Consider the following 15,963-nt stretch of genomic DNA (forward strand, 5'->3'; position numbering starts at 1 on the left):
TGGGACCCTTCAGTCCGCAGGCCGACGCTCTATCCACTGAGCCAAACCGGTCAGGGCTGCATCTATCTCTTAACTGCTCCAGAACTTAAGCAAGGCACATGCTGTCATTTACCAGCCCACTCATGCCTCAGCTGTATGTATGACCAACACTATGAAATGGTGTCAGACTAAAGGCAAGGACCCGGGTCACACTTCAGTAGATTTTGCTGCAAACAAATGAGTAAGAACTCAGTGAGAACTCCTCTCCATAGTGTTATGCCAAATGCTATCCATACTTTAAGTCAATTTCTTCTTCATACACAGATTACTTACTAAGAGATTTGGGTGCAAACTAATATCTAAGATTGCCTAACAATATGAAAATATAAACCTTTATCTATATTAACAATTAAGCCATTTCATTGATATGTTTCTTCTTTTTCCAGGACAATTTATGCTAATGAGTCTGATTAAACATACTTTAAACATAGCAGAAGGTGGAAGCCATTTCTTGCCCACAGCGAAAGGTGGTCTGTGAAGAGTGACCTGAGCATCATCACAAGCTGAGGCACTGGCTCTAGGCAAACAGCTGGCGGGTGGACCTGGTCCTTCGGGCTCTGATGGGGGCTTCAGAGGATCTAGTTCTCATACTTGTGCTTGATGTGTTTCCACAGATTCCCCTGGTTGATGTGTTTGTAGATCACGTCCCTGCCTTGATCAAAAGCAAACTGGAAGAACAAGGCCCCCATGGCGATGGTGAGCGTAAGGTGGAGGCTCTGGAATAGACAGGAATACAGCCTCCCAGTTAACATGGGAGCCTCCGTGTTTCTCCATTCAATAGGTTTTTTTGTTTTGTTTTGTTAATGTATTTGTATTAATTTCAGAGAGGAAAGGAGAGAAAGAGAGAGAGAGAGAGAGAGAGAGAGAGAGAGAGAGAGAGAGAGAACCATCAATGATGAGAGATAATCATTGATTGGCTGCCTCCTGCATGCCCACACTGGGATGGAGCCCACAACTGGAATTGAACAGAGACCTCCTGGTTCATAGATTGATGCTCAACCGCTGAGCCACACTGGCCAGGCCATTCAGTAGGTTTCTTATCTCTAATTATGTCATGCATTATATCTTCCAAAAAGAGATGTGTCTTTCAGAGACAGAATGGAATTTAAAAATTTTTAGTGTCTTAGCATACCAAATCATAGAAAATGAATAAACATTCAATTAATATATATTAATTAGGAATATATAAAATATGATCTAAGAAAAATGGTAAACTAGAAACATTACTAAATGCTGTTATAAATGGTTTTCTCACTTAAAAATAATTACCTTGGGACAGTTTCTCAAATATTTTTCTCATCTATGAAATGAAATATAACACTTTATGAAGTTCTTGTGCTAATTAAATGCAGTAATTGATATAAAGTGTAAGGCTTAATGAATATCAGTTCTGTCCCTGCTTATTCTAGGGACACTAAATAAATGCTTTAAAATAAATATGGCCAAATGTGCTTAATAAAACCATTTGACCCATCTCATAAATGTTGACTTACAGCCTGCATGTTCATCCCAAATATATGTGATAGTCGACCAGGCTGTCCTGTTTTTTTGTTTGTTTGTTTGTTTGTTTTTCAACATGATCGAGTATAACCGGCAATGATAAATGTTAAGAAATATTATTTTTCTAATAAGAACCTTGGAGACACATGGAAACAATGTTGAGATTCACTACAAGATTTTTATCCATGCTGTTTTTCTTATCATAATGTCAGCTCCCACATCGAAACTTCTGTACACAGGAACAATCGGAGGCACAGATCAGTGCCTTGCTGCTTGGATAGGAATGTTATGTAAGCGTTCTCTCTTGAATTTAACAGAATCTTCAGAAATGAGTAATGTCTTAGAAGTGTCTGCTCAACAGATTTCATATATTGATTTGTCTGCTGGCTTGGCTTACTCCTCACACAAGAGGAAGATGGCTGATTACCACACTATAGGCATTGTCAGTTCAAAGTTACTTTATAAGTTTGCTTGGACTTTTAATATTGACCTATTCATTCTCTAGAGTATTCGTTTTTTTTTTTTCTAAAGGTTTTCCTCTCTCTTGTTTACTTCCCATACTTTTCACATATTTTAGAGAAACCTATGAATAAAAATAATTTTAATAGCTAACATTTATTGAGCATAGATTACATGCCATTATGTGATTATTTAATATTTACAACATCACTTTGAGGTGGATACTACTACAGCCCAAAATTCATAAATGAGAAAACTGAATCACAAAGAGGTTAAATATCTACCAGCCCATTTTCCTGGTTATTGAACTATTGTCTCATTGTATCAGGTTTAATTGCTCCTTGATGATGCTGAGTTTAAAAATCTACAAACTACATTTCTCATTACAGCTGCCTTCTTGTGGCACTCTGACAGTAGGGGGCAGCACAAGTAGGAAATTGCAAGGTAAACACAAAGAAGTGCTTTTCTTTTCGCAATAGCACTTCCCCACAGTAGCAGCAGTTGGTTCTAGCCTCTGATTCCCTTTTCTCCACCAGCAGCAACATCATGGAAACCCCTCCGGCAGCAGCAGGCTTCCACCCTCCTTAGAGGTCTGAGCTCAGTGCAGCAGGACCCCTCTGACAGTCTCTATTGTGATAATCCCAACCTTTTCCCTTTATTCCTCCAGATGGAAGGTGGTAGATTCTTCTTGCAGTTATTTTTCTGGCTTATCTCAGTGTTTTTTGTTTATTTATTTTCTTTTTAAACAATTTTTACTCGTTCAGCTTACTCAGCACCTGTGCAATGAACTCCCTGTTCAATTCCCTCATTTTAAACACCTAGTTTGGTTTCTGTTTTTCCTGCCAAGTCCCTTATTAATAAGTTCTCCTGGCTCATTTCTTTGCAATGCTGGATCTCTTAATTTAAGTCCCTTGTGGGGTAGAAAGGAAATTGTACATTTTGTAATAGTTTTGAATAATTATGGGTATAAGTAAACACATGCATCTGCTTCTCACATCCTGGATGAGTAATACTCAGTGAAGCTACCCTTTGCTCAGGTCTACCCTGAGAGCTGACAGTGCTGAAACCACGCCAGCTAGAACTGAGCAAGTAGCATCCTCTTGGGCTCATATCTTGTGTTTTTTGGTCTCCCAGATTCTGAACCAACACTATTGGAAGGTTTGGGTCGCGCACCCATGACATGAGGCCATCATGTATCAAAAGAGATTTTTATTTTAGGCCCCTGTGTGCAAGTGGGCTGATTCCAACAAAGGAATCAGCGGAGATTGAAGCGAGAGGCAGGGTTTTATTCACTTCTGCTGGCTGCAAACAGTTCTGCTGACGTACAGAGCTTGACTGACGTGTCCTGTCCTTGGCTCTTCCTGGCACCAGATGTCCAGTGGCTCTCTGGGCTATGCCATGCTCAAGGTTGCAAGCTTCCTGAAAGATATCTGCTGAGCATGATAAGTTTTCTCTGTCCCATTTTATTCTCTTTAACCCTTTCAACTATGTGTGCCCAGAATGTGCCAATATTTTTCAACTTTCTATCAATAAAAATACGTTTCCGTGTGTGTGTGTGTGTGTGTGTGTGTGTGTGTGTGTGTGTGTGTTGGGGAAGGAATGGTGGTCCCAAATGCCTAGTAACCTTTTAATATTAATCACTTCCACTGAACTACCTGACTTAACCGCACTGCACATAATTGGCTTCTCCGTTTACTAGTTCTGGGATTTTCAGTAAATTACTTAAACGGTATGCACTTTTCTCTAAAATGTGCATTTTCAAAGTATCCAACTCAAGGATTATGAGTTCAGCGAGTAAATACATATGAAATGATTAGATTGTCATCTTCACATGGCAATTGTTAAATGAAAGTCAGCTGGTTTTATTGCTGTTATTCCTACTGTATCCTAGACTGACATAGCCTGGAGAGATATGCGCTGGAAAAAAATAACTTCCTCTAAAACATATACGTAGAAATTTCCACAAACTAGAAATTGTTTGCTCAAAAGTGTGGAAAGTATAAACTTATCAGACAATTTCTCCCTGATCCTTGGTCTGTTATTTGGGTGGAAATAGCCTGTGCTTTACTACTTCACGCCTCAGAAGAAGAGAGCCGCTCTGGTGAAAGGAAGTGAGGAAACACTTGCTTCCCCTCCCCCCGCTCCCTCATTTCTCCCTTACCACATGTTCCTGGAAGAAATGTGAACGCAGAGGCCAACGGCATGGCCATTTGTTATACTCCTGGTAGGAAACAACTGCAGATCAAGTAAGGTTGCTAGATGGTTTCTTTCATTTAGAACCAAAATTCTCAATCTTAGAAAGAGTATTTTTTCGAGTTCTTCAGTAGGAAATGGAGCAGTGCCCACTTGCTCTGGCCCTCGAGTTTTATATGTGTAAACTGCTTTTTACTTTTTAAAAGTATTTTATATACTCCAAATTTATCTTGGTTATCCTTCTCGCTTATTGCTGATAAAGTTAAATTCCAGAAGCTAAATGCCTTAGTGTAGTGGCTGAACCAAGGCTGAACTAGGTCTCCAAATGCTTGGCCACTACAGTCTGGGTTAGAGGGAAAGTTTTCCCTAGCTACCTGAAAAGAAAGTGTTCCTATGAAATCATTCATAAGCTGAAATGGCATGAAATGAAGAAGCTATTTTCACTTTTTTCTTTTAACAGTGCAAATCCTCTTTGGATTTCTTTCTGTTAGCAAAAGCAGGTGCTAATATAGGTTTTCTGTAAAAGTGAAGTTGTGTAAAGTGAACTTTTGGAAAGCAGGAGGTCCCTGTATATGTTTGACCTTTCTTGGAGCAAGAATCCATAGCTTTTAGTAGATTCACGTGTAGATATATGGTTTTTAAAAAAGAGGCAATAACCAGAATTCTTCAGTATTACCAGAAGCTGAGTTTGGGACAGTGAAAAGCGTGGGGTCCATTACCAGTAGATGTGGTGGACACATTTCCGGACTGTTGCACTAACTCCATTTACCTGTAGGTGGGAAGGACCCAAGTAATTCCGGCTAAAGATGGCTTTTTATTCCTCATCTCCTGTGCTGATCCTGCCTCACTGAGACTTCTCCAAGGATCAAAGGAGTAAATATTTAGTTCAGAATGAATGTTCTTATACACATTCAGTGCGGTAGAGAGACAGAGAGTTGACAAAATGCTTCATAAAAGCTCAGCTTTGACAATGGGGTTCTCATCATAGGACACTACTTTTAAAAAAGACAAAACATTAAATCATATTTTCTACTAAGAAATAGCAAATAGTTATCCGAAGGAGCTACATTTTTCCTGAAGTAAAACATGCTACAGAGAAATAAGATGCAGCCCCAGGGCCTTTCATCTGTAGCCTCGGAGCGTCTCGGACTCTATTTCTCTTTTGGGAGAGAACTCCTGGAACTGGCAGCCGAGACACCACGGGGCAGGAGAGATATAAGGAGGCAATATGCCACACTGAGATCTCCGAGTCCCTGTTTACCCTACAACAAGTGTAAGAGCAAAGAGGGTGGGATCTACTTGCATGAATAGTCTCCCCATGTGATACATCCGTAACTGTAATACCTGCACTTTTTAGCTCGTGCGACGTGGAACTATCTCTGGAGTGAACATACCTTTCTTTTTTGATACTGAAAATCAGTGTGGTGCTAGAAACCTCTCTTTTTCTTTTCCTCTTTCTCCTTCATTTCCTCGGTTTCACTTACTCCCTCGCCCCACCCTCTCTGTATGCCAAAAGTTTTCTCTGTAATGTAAAGCCTTTTTGTTTCATGAAAGTTAATAATATTTTAACTGACAAAACAGCATGCTCTCTCAAGACATAAGAAATGTACCGGCTTACTTAACCTTTCAGAACAGCAACCAACACCCTCAAAGGAAAACAAACAAAAACCCCAGTGGGAGGAGGAAGTTGCATGGACACTGCATTTCTTATGTTCTCACTTGTTACTGATCCCTAAATTTGCCTCGATGCATCCCGTCGAGTCCTAATTTCTAGCAACTTTACCATGAAAACTTCTGCTCCAGTAAAAGCGTGTATACATTAAAACCAAGGAGACTCCAAGCGTTGGGCTTATAAAAAAAAACAAAAACACACACCCAGAGAAAAAATTGTCCTGCTTCATTCTGTTGCACTTTCTGGTATTTTTTAAACAAAACTCGATTTATCAATGTTAGAGAGGATAGAACATAAAAGTAAAGGATGTTGCCATATAAGTTGGAAATATATCGCCGACAACAGCTTCTGGGGCCGATCTGCATAGCAGGCTCTCATTTTCTTATTCAGTGTGAAAGCTAATAAATCTATTTGTGAAAACTCCTAAAAGGCAATCATTTTCAGAAAGAACGAATTCTGGCAAAAGCGATTGTTTGAGCAAATCCAAATGACAAGTGCTTTAATCTGACAACATTTGCAGTTCCAGGGGCACCATACATTTTGGAACCATAAAAGCAGCAACACATTCTGTGTGGCAAAACATACTGCGCTTGAATCTGCCCTGCTGAAACGTGCTGCCCGTGGTTATGCACGATGTATTAAGAACACGAAGGATGATAAATTATCAACCTACACGATCTAGTCATTTTGCAAGAAAGTGCTTATTTTCTTCTCCATCCATCTGTTTTTGTTATACATACTCTCCAAATTCAGTTCGGAACTCTACCCCCTGATAGCATTCTCATGCTGCTTCTACATTTTTTAGAGAGTGAGCATCAGATTTTCCAATAAAAATAACTTTTTATGTTATTGACAGCATCAAATAAAATATAAGTATTTTTTCAATTATTGAATTAAAAAATACATTTTTTTCTTATGTGTAGAAAGTAATGATTCAAGATGCCCAGAAGGTGAAATTCAGAAACTCAGTTCCCATGTAATTTACTTCTTCAGTTGCTATTTTCTGTTTGGCACTGGAAGCAGGACACCGAACATTGTGAGAAATGAAAAGTTGATGGTCTTTGCCCTGAAGTTTACAATCTGAGAATAAAAGCTGTAGCAAAGTGAAGTAAACGTTGTTAGAGGTAAGGCAATAAGAGGGGAAAACAATATACAGTGAACTTGGAAGTAGAGACAAAAAAAACACAAAACTGTGTTTATTTAAGAACTGCCAATCTCTCAAACTGCCTCCTGCCAGATGAGCCCTCTGATGGTGGGCTTAGATGTCCTTCTCCTGGATTTATAGAGACAGCGTTTTATTTGGACTCTCAGACGGCAGTGAATTGCCAAGAAAACACACGGAATTTTTGAAGGCACTTCTTCACACACTGTAACCTGACTCCCTTCTTTTCTGTCACATCTAATCCAAACTTGTCAGCCCATCTTTTAAGTGTCTCCATATGGTCCGCCCTTCCTGGTCCATAATCAGGCCCGATCCCCTGTGACCCACTTTCTTGCCCTGAAGCGCTCAGCTTTCTTTGCTCTGCCTTTTCATACCCCAAAGTCACTGAAGTCCAGCTTCACACTCACCTCTCCCACCATCCACACACCACACTCTTCCAGATCTCAGTCACTAAGTTATGCAAGGTTTGTATATTGATTGGCAGCACCTGTTTCTATTGCACCCCCAATTTGAAAATGAGCTGCCTGAGGAAATCTATGAGGTATCACATACCCACGTCTCTTAAAATGCCCTGTTTTCACTATAAACTCAAAACCAATTCGATGTGATTAAATGACCATTGAACACAGTTTCTTAGACAAATTCTTCCATTAATAAATATATTACTATCTTTATTATAGTAAGTATAGTAAATATAAGTGATGGATTAATAAAAGTAAGTGTGATTTTATCTACTTTAAACCTGTATCCTTAAAAAAATGTCTCTGGAATGTAACATTTGTGTTTAAGATAGATTTCTGCTGTAACATTTTTCCTAATTTTCCTCCAATCAGTTTCTCTAATTTATGTGAAGATTGTGATGGGGTTCTTCTCTTATAATTTTTAGTTGAAAATAATACAAGTCAAAATACTGTGTATTCTCTTGAATACAAGCACATATACATACATAAATATTGAATTTGGCTAAAATATTTTAATGATAACAGGCTTTATATTATAATTTTATCAAACTCACCAAAATTTTTTCTTCATAAGTGATTCTCATATGCAGGCAAATAACTGTATTTGTTATGAACTTAAATTATTTCAGGTGATATTTAACTTGCTTTTAACTTAAACTCAATAATATTACTTGGCAAACAATACAATATAAGCTAATGAAAATTTTCCTGAAGTATTTATACTACTTTAGCTAATATTGTTTCATAAATCAATACTATTTTACAATATCAAAGGGAATAATGACAATTTTTTTGGTATATCTAGAGCAGAAGATGCTATAAAATGGGGCTAAGATCTCTCTGCTTTTAGCTCCCATCTTTTTTCCACTTTGCAATCGACTTTTCTATTTCTGTGTTTGAGGCAATAATAAGGACTATCTCATTAATATGAAGTTCTTACATATATAATTACTCATAAGCATTTGTTAGGTTAGATTTTCATAGTAAATTTATGTTAATGAATAACATTATTTGTCTGCAGTTCATAGAAAAAAATAGAGAGAAAGAGATACATTAAATCTTTCCTAACTAAAATATATTTCTACAGTAATGCCCACATTTCACTTAGAATAAAATTCAGACCCGTTAGCTATCTTTTATTCAACTTTTCCATTGCCATCTTCATAGGCACCCTGCACTACACCTAACTCAAATTTTCAGCTGTTTTAAAAATGTGACCTGGTTTTTACACCAGTCTTATCATCTGTCTTCTCTCTGCCTGGATGCTTTCCATTTTCCTCCTAATTGCTAAATTCAAAGCTCTTTTCAAGAGTCGTTTTGTCCTCTGCAACCGATGTGGGTCACAGTCTCACTTGATTTCTTTCTGCGGGCCTCTCGGTTCTGTGTTTCCCTCCCCAAGTGCAGGGTGAGCCACAGAAATCATCCCGGCTACAGAGTGGGAGGTGCCCCAGCCCCAGACTGAGACGGGGCCTGGGACGGACTCTGACAGTGATGAATCCGTACCCGAGCTCCAGGACCAAGATTCCGCACAGGCAACCACACAGGCCCAGCTGGCAGCTGCAGCTGAAATTCATGAAGAACCAGTCAGTAAAGCAAAACAGAGCCGGAGTGAAAAAAAGTCACAGAAGGCTTTGTCCAAATTGGGCTTCCTATGGGTTACAGGGCTGACTAGGGGCACTACCCAGGAAACTAAGAATATCCTTTGTCATCACCAAACCAGATGTCTATAAGTGCGCAGCTTCAGATATAGTAAAACCTCGATATAAGGGACTAATTTGGGCAAGGGGGTGTCCATTAAAGCTGAAATCTGTTACATAATAGATTTTCTGAATGCATATGTTAAAAATTTGACAAATTAGTTAACCTGTTTTTACTTATGTAGACATGTTTGTGCAATTACAATTAAGTATGCATGAAAAGTTTAATTTCAAAGAAAAGTTTTCTATATTTATTACTATAATTTTAAATTTATACAGAATAGATCTAGTAAATACAAGCATTCACCAACTACCACCAGTAAACAAATGCACACAGCTGGGGCATGGCTTAGCACATCTGGGAACATCAGCCAGCAAGCATTACAACTGTTGCAGAGCCCTAGCTGTTTTGGCTCAGTGGATACAGCATCGGCTTGGGGACTGAAGGGTCCTGATTCCAATCAAGGGCACATGCCCGGTGTTGCAGGCTCAATCCTCAGTAGAGGGCATGCAGGAGGTAGCCAATCAATGATTCTCATCATTGATGTTTCTATCTCTCTCTCCCTCTCTCTTCCTCTTTGAAATCAATAAAAATATATTTTTAAAAAACACAAAACTGTTGCAGAAAGTCACACCACGTGGCAACAGAACCAATTACCACACTTGATGCCATGAGATCACGTGCTAATCATTCTGAACATTGTTTGCAGGTGGTGACTCTTGGATTTAAATATGTAGACTATACTTTTAGATATACAATATTTATTTCTGTCAGCGAAATTACCATGGTGTTTTTACCAACATATGGCCTACTTGCTAAAATGTGTTAACAATAACAGTGAATTAATAACAAAAAATAACCTGTTAATTTAATAATAAGCAAATCTTGGTTAAAAGCATTTAAAAATTAACAGGGTGTTAATTTCCACATATAACTTACGAGCCAGAAATGTTGTCCCTTAAATCCGAAGTCCATTAAATTGAGGGTTTACTGTACCTGCATAGTTTTGGGGGAAGCCAAGATAGAGGATTGATCTCAGCAAGCACACTGGCAGCTGCTGAGGAAATTAAAGTTCAAGGTGAAGCTATAGTAAACATTCTAGAAAATACACAGACTCCAGCTGTACAAGAGGAGTGTAAAAAGGAAGAGGTTGGCGAAACAGGTGTGGAAGCTAAGAACATAGAATTGGTCATATCACAAACAAATGTGTAGAGAGCAAAGGCAGTTGGATCCCTGAAGAAAAACAGTAATGATATTATAAATGCAACTAGAGGCCTGGTGCATGAAAATTCATGCACTGGACGGGGGGTCCCTCAGGCCAGCCTGCCCCCTCTCACAGTCTGGGAGACTCAGGGGTGGGAGGCGACCTGGTGATCAGGGGAAGGCAATGCCCCATCACACCTCTGCTGCTGCCACTGCCACTGCCAGCAGCGCAAGCCTCGGCTGGCCCTGGTTACCTGAGCCTCAGGCGGCCCTGGGAAGCTGGGCAGCCACCATCCGAGGCTTGCCTGCTCCTCGGGCCAGCCCTGGGTGGCTGGGGGGCTGAGGGGACTGGGGGACTCCAGAGGCAGGTACATGGAGCGGACGGGCCCACCTCAGGACGGGCCCAGCCTTGCTGTGCCTGCTGCCCCAGCGGGGATGAGGAGACTGGGTGCTGCCATCTTTGAGGGTGTGGCAATCAATTAGCATATTCCCTCCTTATTGGCTGTGGGCACCGCCATCTTTGAGGGCGGGGCAGTCAATTAGCATATTCCCTCCTTATTGGCTATGGGCGCCGCCATCTTTACCATGGTGTGAGGGTCAATTAGCATATTCCTTCTTTATTAGATAGGATAATAGATGCTCAATAAAATGTCGCTACTATTGTTGAGTATGTCATGTTGAATTTTTTAACGAAAGACTAATAACTTAAAAAGTTTGAGAAGCTTTAATTTTCAGAAATAGGGGTTTAGGAACTCTCCTTTAAAGTAATTATGATAGAGATTTGTGGGAGTATGTACCCTGGTGATTTCTCAGGACTGGCAGCCTCAAAACTCTGTTCCTAAGATGAATGCTGCAGTGATCCTGTAAAATGTAAGATAATCCTTGCCACTTCTCTTGCCAAAACCAAGCATTGATTCTTCCGTTCACTCAGAGTAAAAGCTGACACCTTACCATGACCTGGAGCTCCTTGCAAGATCGACTCTGTCATGAATTGGATTGTATCCCTCCACCACTTCCCCCTAAATTCATACATTGAATCCCTAACCCTCATTGTGATACTATTTGGAAATATGGCATTTGGGAGATAATTAGCTTTAAATGAGGTCAGAAGGGTGAGGCCCTCATGATGGGATTAGTGCCCTTATAAGAAGAGACATCAGAGAGCTTACTCTTTTCCTCTCTGCTATGTGAGGATACAGAGAGAAGAAAAACATATATAAGCCAGGAAGAGGACCCTCACCAGAACTCAACACTGCTGGTATCCGAATATTGGACTTTCAGCCTCCAAAACTATGAGAAAATAACTTTCTGTTGTTTTAGCCATCTAGTCTATGGCATTTTATTATGGGAGCTCAAACTGACTAATACAGATCTCTATTAACTTTCTGAATTATTCTTCTTTTATCTCTTTTACACCAGTCAGAGCCTCATTTTTTTCTTCTAAAACTACCAGGTATGACCCTGTGTTAGAATATAGCTCTACCTATACCCTCTGCCCTAAAATAATCTTTTGGAAGGCATTAACTTGTCAGAAAATGTCATCTCTTTCAAGACATTGTTAAAATAACTTTCTCAGCAAAATCAATCCTGCCTGCCCTATTTTATACTATCGTTACCGAGCACATCACATCTACAACTGCCTTTAGGATTCTCTAACCTTCTTACTCTGCTCTACATGTTCTTGTTGTTGTTGTTTTTTAAATAGAACATATAATCTTCTAACCATAAGGTATTATTTATTGATTATGTTTATTAGTAAATGCCATTATCTGCATACTCAACTGTAAGCTTCATAAGGAAAGGGCTTTTTTTCTTTACTTCTTTTCCCTAAACGTATCCCAAATATATATGAGGGTATACATTTTGTTTCTTAAAGATTAAACTTTAATGTGTTTTATATTATCTAAGGTATTTTTTCCTCATAATTCAGAACTAGACTATGTGCAGATTTCATAATCTACTTTCCTTCTGAAATAATTATAATAAGTACTTTATCTACTTTTAATCCTCACTACTAACATTAAAACTTTTGTATGTAATTAGCTTCTTTTTAAACTTTTTTTTTGGTTAATGAATAAAACATAATCTCATTAGTTTATTTTTATTTGGAGCCAAAACTGATGTTTCCTAATGTGCTTTGCTTACAACAAAATAGTCCTTGTAAATAACTAGAGTTCTCATCGTAAGCCCCTTTGTAATATATCACAATTCAAGGCACTTGGTCATATATCTATGATCAAGATAAGAAAAACCAAACCCTATGTTTGATCTTATATTATAGCGATCTTATTTTGCATATTCTATGGGTACAAACCCAGCTGTTTGAGTTTCAAAAGCTACTACTCTCTTTGACCCTCTTTCAATTTAAAAGTTAATTTCATTTCACAAGACTTGTACTAAAACTTTCTCAAAGTCTCTGTTTAAACTATTCCCATGAAATTGGACTCAAGTCTCTGTCTGGAAGTGAATTAGACCCTTAGAGAGGACCATTAACACCTTCAGTGCATATATAACGCTCAAGTGGCACCCAAGTGGCTCAAAATAGCTATGTGTCTGATGCCCAATATACTTAGAGAGTTTGACTTAGGGGCCAGGAAGGAAGAGAAAGCAGGTACCTGGGAGATTATCTGATGTAGCTTCTTGCTTCCAGGCAGGCACATGCTGAGGCTGCTCAGGACAGATCATTTTCTAATTAGTGTTCTTCATATCCCATGTTTATTTTTTCTTCTCTTTGAAATTACACGAAGTAGTTGTTATAGTGCCGTGCACCTGACGCTGTCTAACACTAACAGTTCCTGGATTGAATGGTTGGCCTTGGATAATACACTGAGTGGCCAGATTATTATGACCACCTGATATTTGTAGGCAAATTAGCCGTACACTGCATCGTATGGGATATGGAAACCAAAGGCCTGTTCGAACACCTTTGCTGTCTGCGGTTACCAAGATAAAATGTCTCCAATTCACACAGGAACACAAGGATCGGAGCATTGGAAAAAAGTCATATGGTCCAATGAATCACGTTTCCAGTTGCATCATGCAGATGGCAGAGTGAGAATTTTGCAGAAACATCATGAAAGCATGCACCCCACATGCATGAGTACAACCCTTCAAGCTGGTGGGGGCAGTGTTATGGTTTGGGGCATGCTTTCCTGGCATGATATGGGCCCTTTAATTCGTGTGGAACAACGTCTGAATAGCACAAAATACCTAAGTATCATTGCTGATCAAGTTCATCCTATCATGTTGATGGCATATTCCAATGGAGATGGCTTCTCCCAACAAGACTATGTGGCATGCCACAGTGCTCGTATTGTGCAGGAGTGGTTTCAAGTACACGAGGGAGACTTTACCTTGCTTAGGTGGCCCCCACAATCACCAGATCTCAATCCAATTGAGCATTTGTGGGACAAAGTTAAAAGAGCCATCAGGCAGCTGGTTCCACAACCATCAAATCTCACAGAACTGGACAGTGCTATTCATCAGGCATGGTGTCAGATTCCTCGAATCACCTTTCAACATCTGGTGGAGTCAATGCCAAGAAGAATTGCTGCAGTATTGAAGGCAAAAGGTGGCCCAACGAAGTACTGATGGCTTAATAATCTGCCCACTCAGTGTATATTTTTCTTTGCTCAGTAGCCACAAAAATTAATGTAGTTCTTTAACTCTTTAAATTGTAATAAGATTGATATTCTCCTGGTTTAAGTTTCTATATCAAAGATAAATGAAGATAGGTAACATCAAAGTAGAAACAAGTAGAGAGTTAATCTGGTTTTGCCATTGGGGCCTTCCTACTTTGGACATGCTCCTCCCTTGCTAAATGTTAAAATACTCACATTTACTACCTCATTGGATTGTTGTATAGATTAAATAAACCAATGCATCTGGCAGTGCCACACAATCTACAGAGTTCTATTCAATTATGAGGTCGTTAATCATTTCCCCTTCTTTGTCCCTGGTGGAATTTTGTTTACATAGCTACTGTTATAGCATTCAGGAAGTTTTTTGCTGAATGTTTGTTGGAGAGTACTGCATGTCTCTCTTTTTATTTCCCGACACCAAGGTTGTCAGCTACTAGAAAGCGGAGGCCTTACTTTATTATGTCCCCTGTGTACACACACACACACACACACACACACACACACACACACACATACACACACACTGAGTGGCCAGATTATTATGAATTCAGAGAGCACAATAATCTGGCCACTCAGTGTATATCTACTTGTAGTATCAGAGTCCAGTATTTTTACTCTAAAGAATGATGAATAGCCGAAACCGGTTTGGCTCATTGGATAGAGCGTCGGCCTGTGGACTGAAGGGTCCCAGGTTCGATTCCGGTCAAGGGCATGTACCTTGGTTGCGGGCACATCCCCAGTAGGGGGTGTGCAGGAGGCAGCTGATCGATGTTTCTCTCTCATCGATGTTTCTAACTCTCTATCTCTCTCCCTTCCTCTCTGTAAAAAATCAATAAAATATATTTTAAAAAAAGATGAATAGCAGGGCTCAAATATTAGTCAGTCATATTCTACCTGTTTAGTTCTGTGAGATTTTTATGGTTCTCAAAGGAGAAGAGGCAAAAAAATTCAGCAAATGAGAAATCATATTTCTACTCATACATTATATCAGAATACATGTGGAGAGAGTTGTAGTCTGTCATAATAGAATGATAGATTATATTTTTTCATGCTACATTAATATGATTCAAGTAGAATTCACCTTTTGCTAGGACAATACATTAAAGGTGTACCGATCTTTTCCCAAGTAAATGCAAACTTTTATAATAGAGTGGGAAAAGCTAGCATGAACAAGATCAGTAACAGCATACCGTTCTCCTCCAGCTTGCTGAGCTTACACTTCTCTGGCGATTAGAAGCATAGACTTTGAAGCCAGGCCTCCTGCATTCATACTGTACTTCCATCACCTATCAGCTGTGGGACTTCAGTCAAGTTACGTAATCTCTCTGTGTTTCATTTTTCTTAACCAGTGAAGTGAGTATTCATAGTCCCTACTTCACAGAGTTGTCCTGGAAATGAAAACAGTTTAAAATACTGAAAGCATGTAATAAAGTCCCTAGAAATATAAAGACCCCATAAGCATTTGGTATTGCTATATGTCAATCCTTTGCATATATTTAATTAGAAGTCATATTTTGTGAGGTTTCTTTGAGTGTCAATATTGTTTCAAATGTCCTGCTGCTTTCGGCTTTAATAAGACCAGAAGTTTCTACTAAAGATGTATGTAGGGAGCGGTTATAGGGTTAAGCCTCTGACTGACCTGTGACAGGGTCACAAACAAGTTCGTTTGGAAGGCAGACCCCTCCCAGCATAATTAAGCCTAATCCTGTAACTGATCCCTAGATCCTTCCTGGGTAGCTAGTGGGCTGTGGGAGGGGCAGCAAGTGCTGCCAAAACAAGTGAAACTTACAAGAACATTGTTAATTGCCTTGTTTGTCCCTGATTATAAATAAAGCCTCAGCTTTGCAGTCTGGATCTGTTCTGTGGCCTCAGCCAGGCACAGAAAGATCCACCCAGCCCCAGCTTTCAAATCTATCTCTGTGTCTCCTCTCTTTA

The 15,963-nt window shown here is 39.4% G+C and overlaps 1 pseudogene across 1 annotated transcript; it reads left to right on the forward strand.

Moving 5' to 3' along the window:
- The first annotated feature begins 599 nt into the window (after positions 1-599).
- Positions 600-10,421, forward strand: LOC307099035 (nascent polypeptide-associated complex subunit alpha-like; annotated as a pseudogene). The gene is made up of 3 exons: positions 600-741; positions 8,897-9,235; positions 10,182-10,421. The product of its transcript is annotated as a nascent polypeptide-associated complex subunit alpha-like (transcript).
- The last annotated feature ends 5,542 nt before the right edge of the window (positions 10,422-15,963 follow it).

This window comes from Cnephaeus nilssonii (assembly GCF_951640355.1).
Source record: "Cnephaeus nilssonii genome assembly, chromosome: 5".
In the NCBI taxonomy this organism is placed as follows: domain Eukaryota; kingdom Metazoa; phylum Chordata; class Mammalia; order Chiroptera; family Vespertilionidae; genus Cnephaeus; species Cnephaeus nilssonii.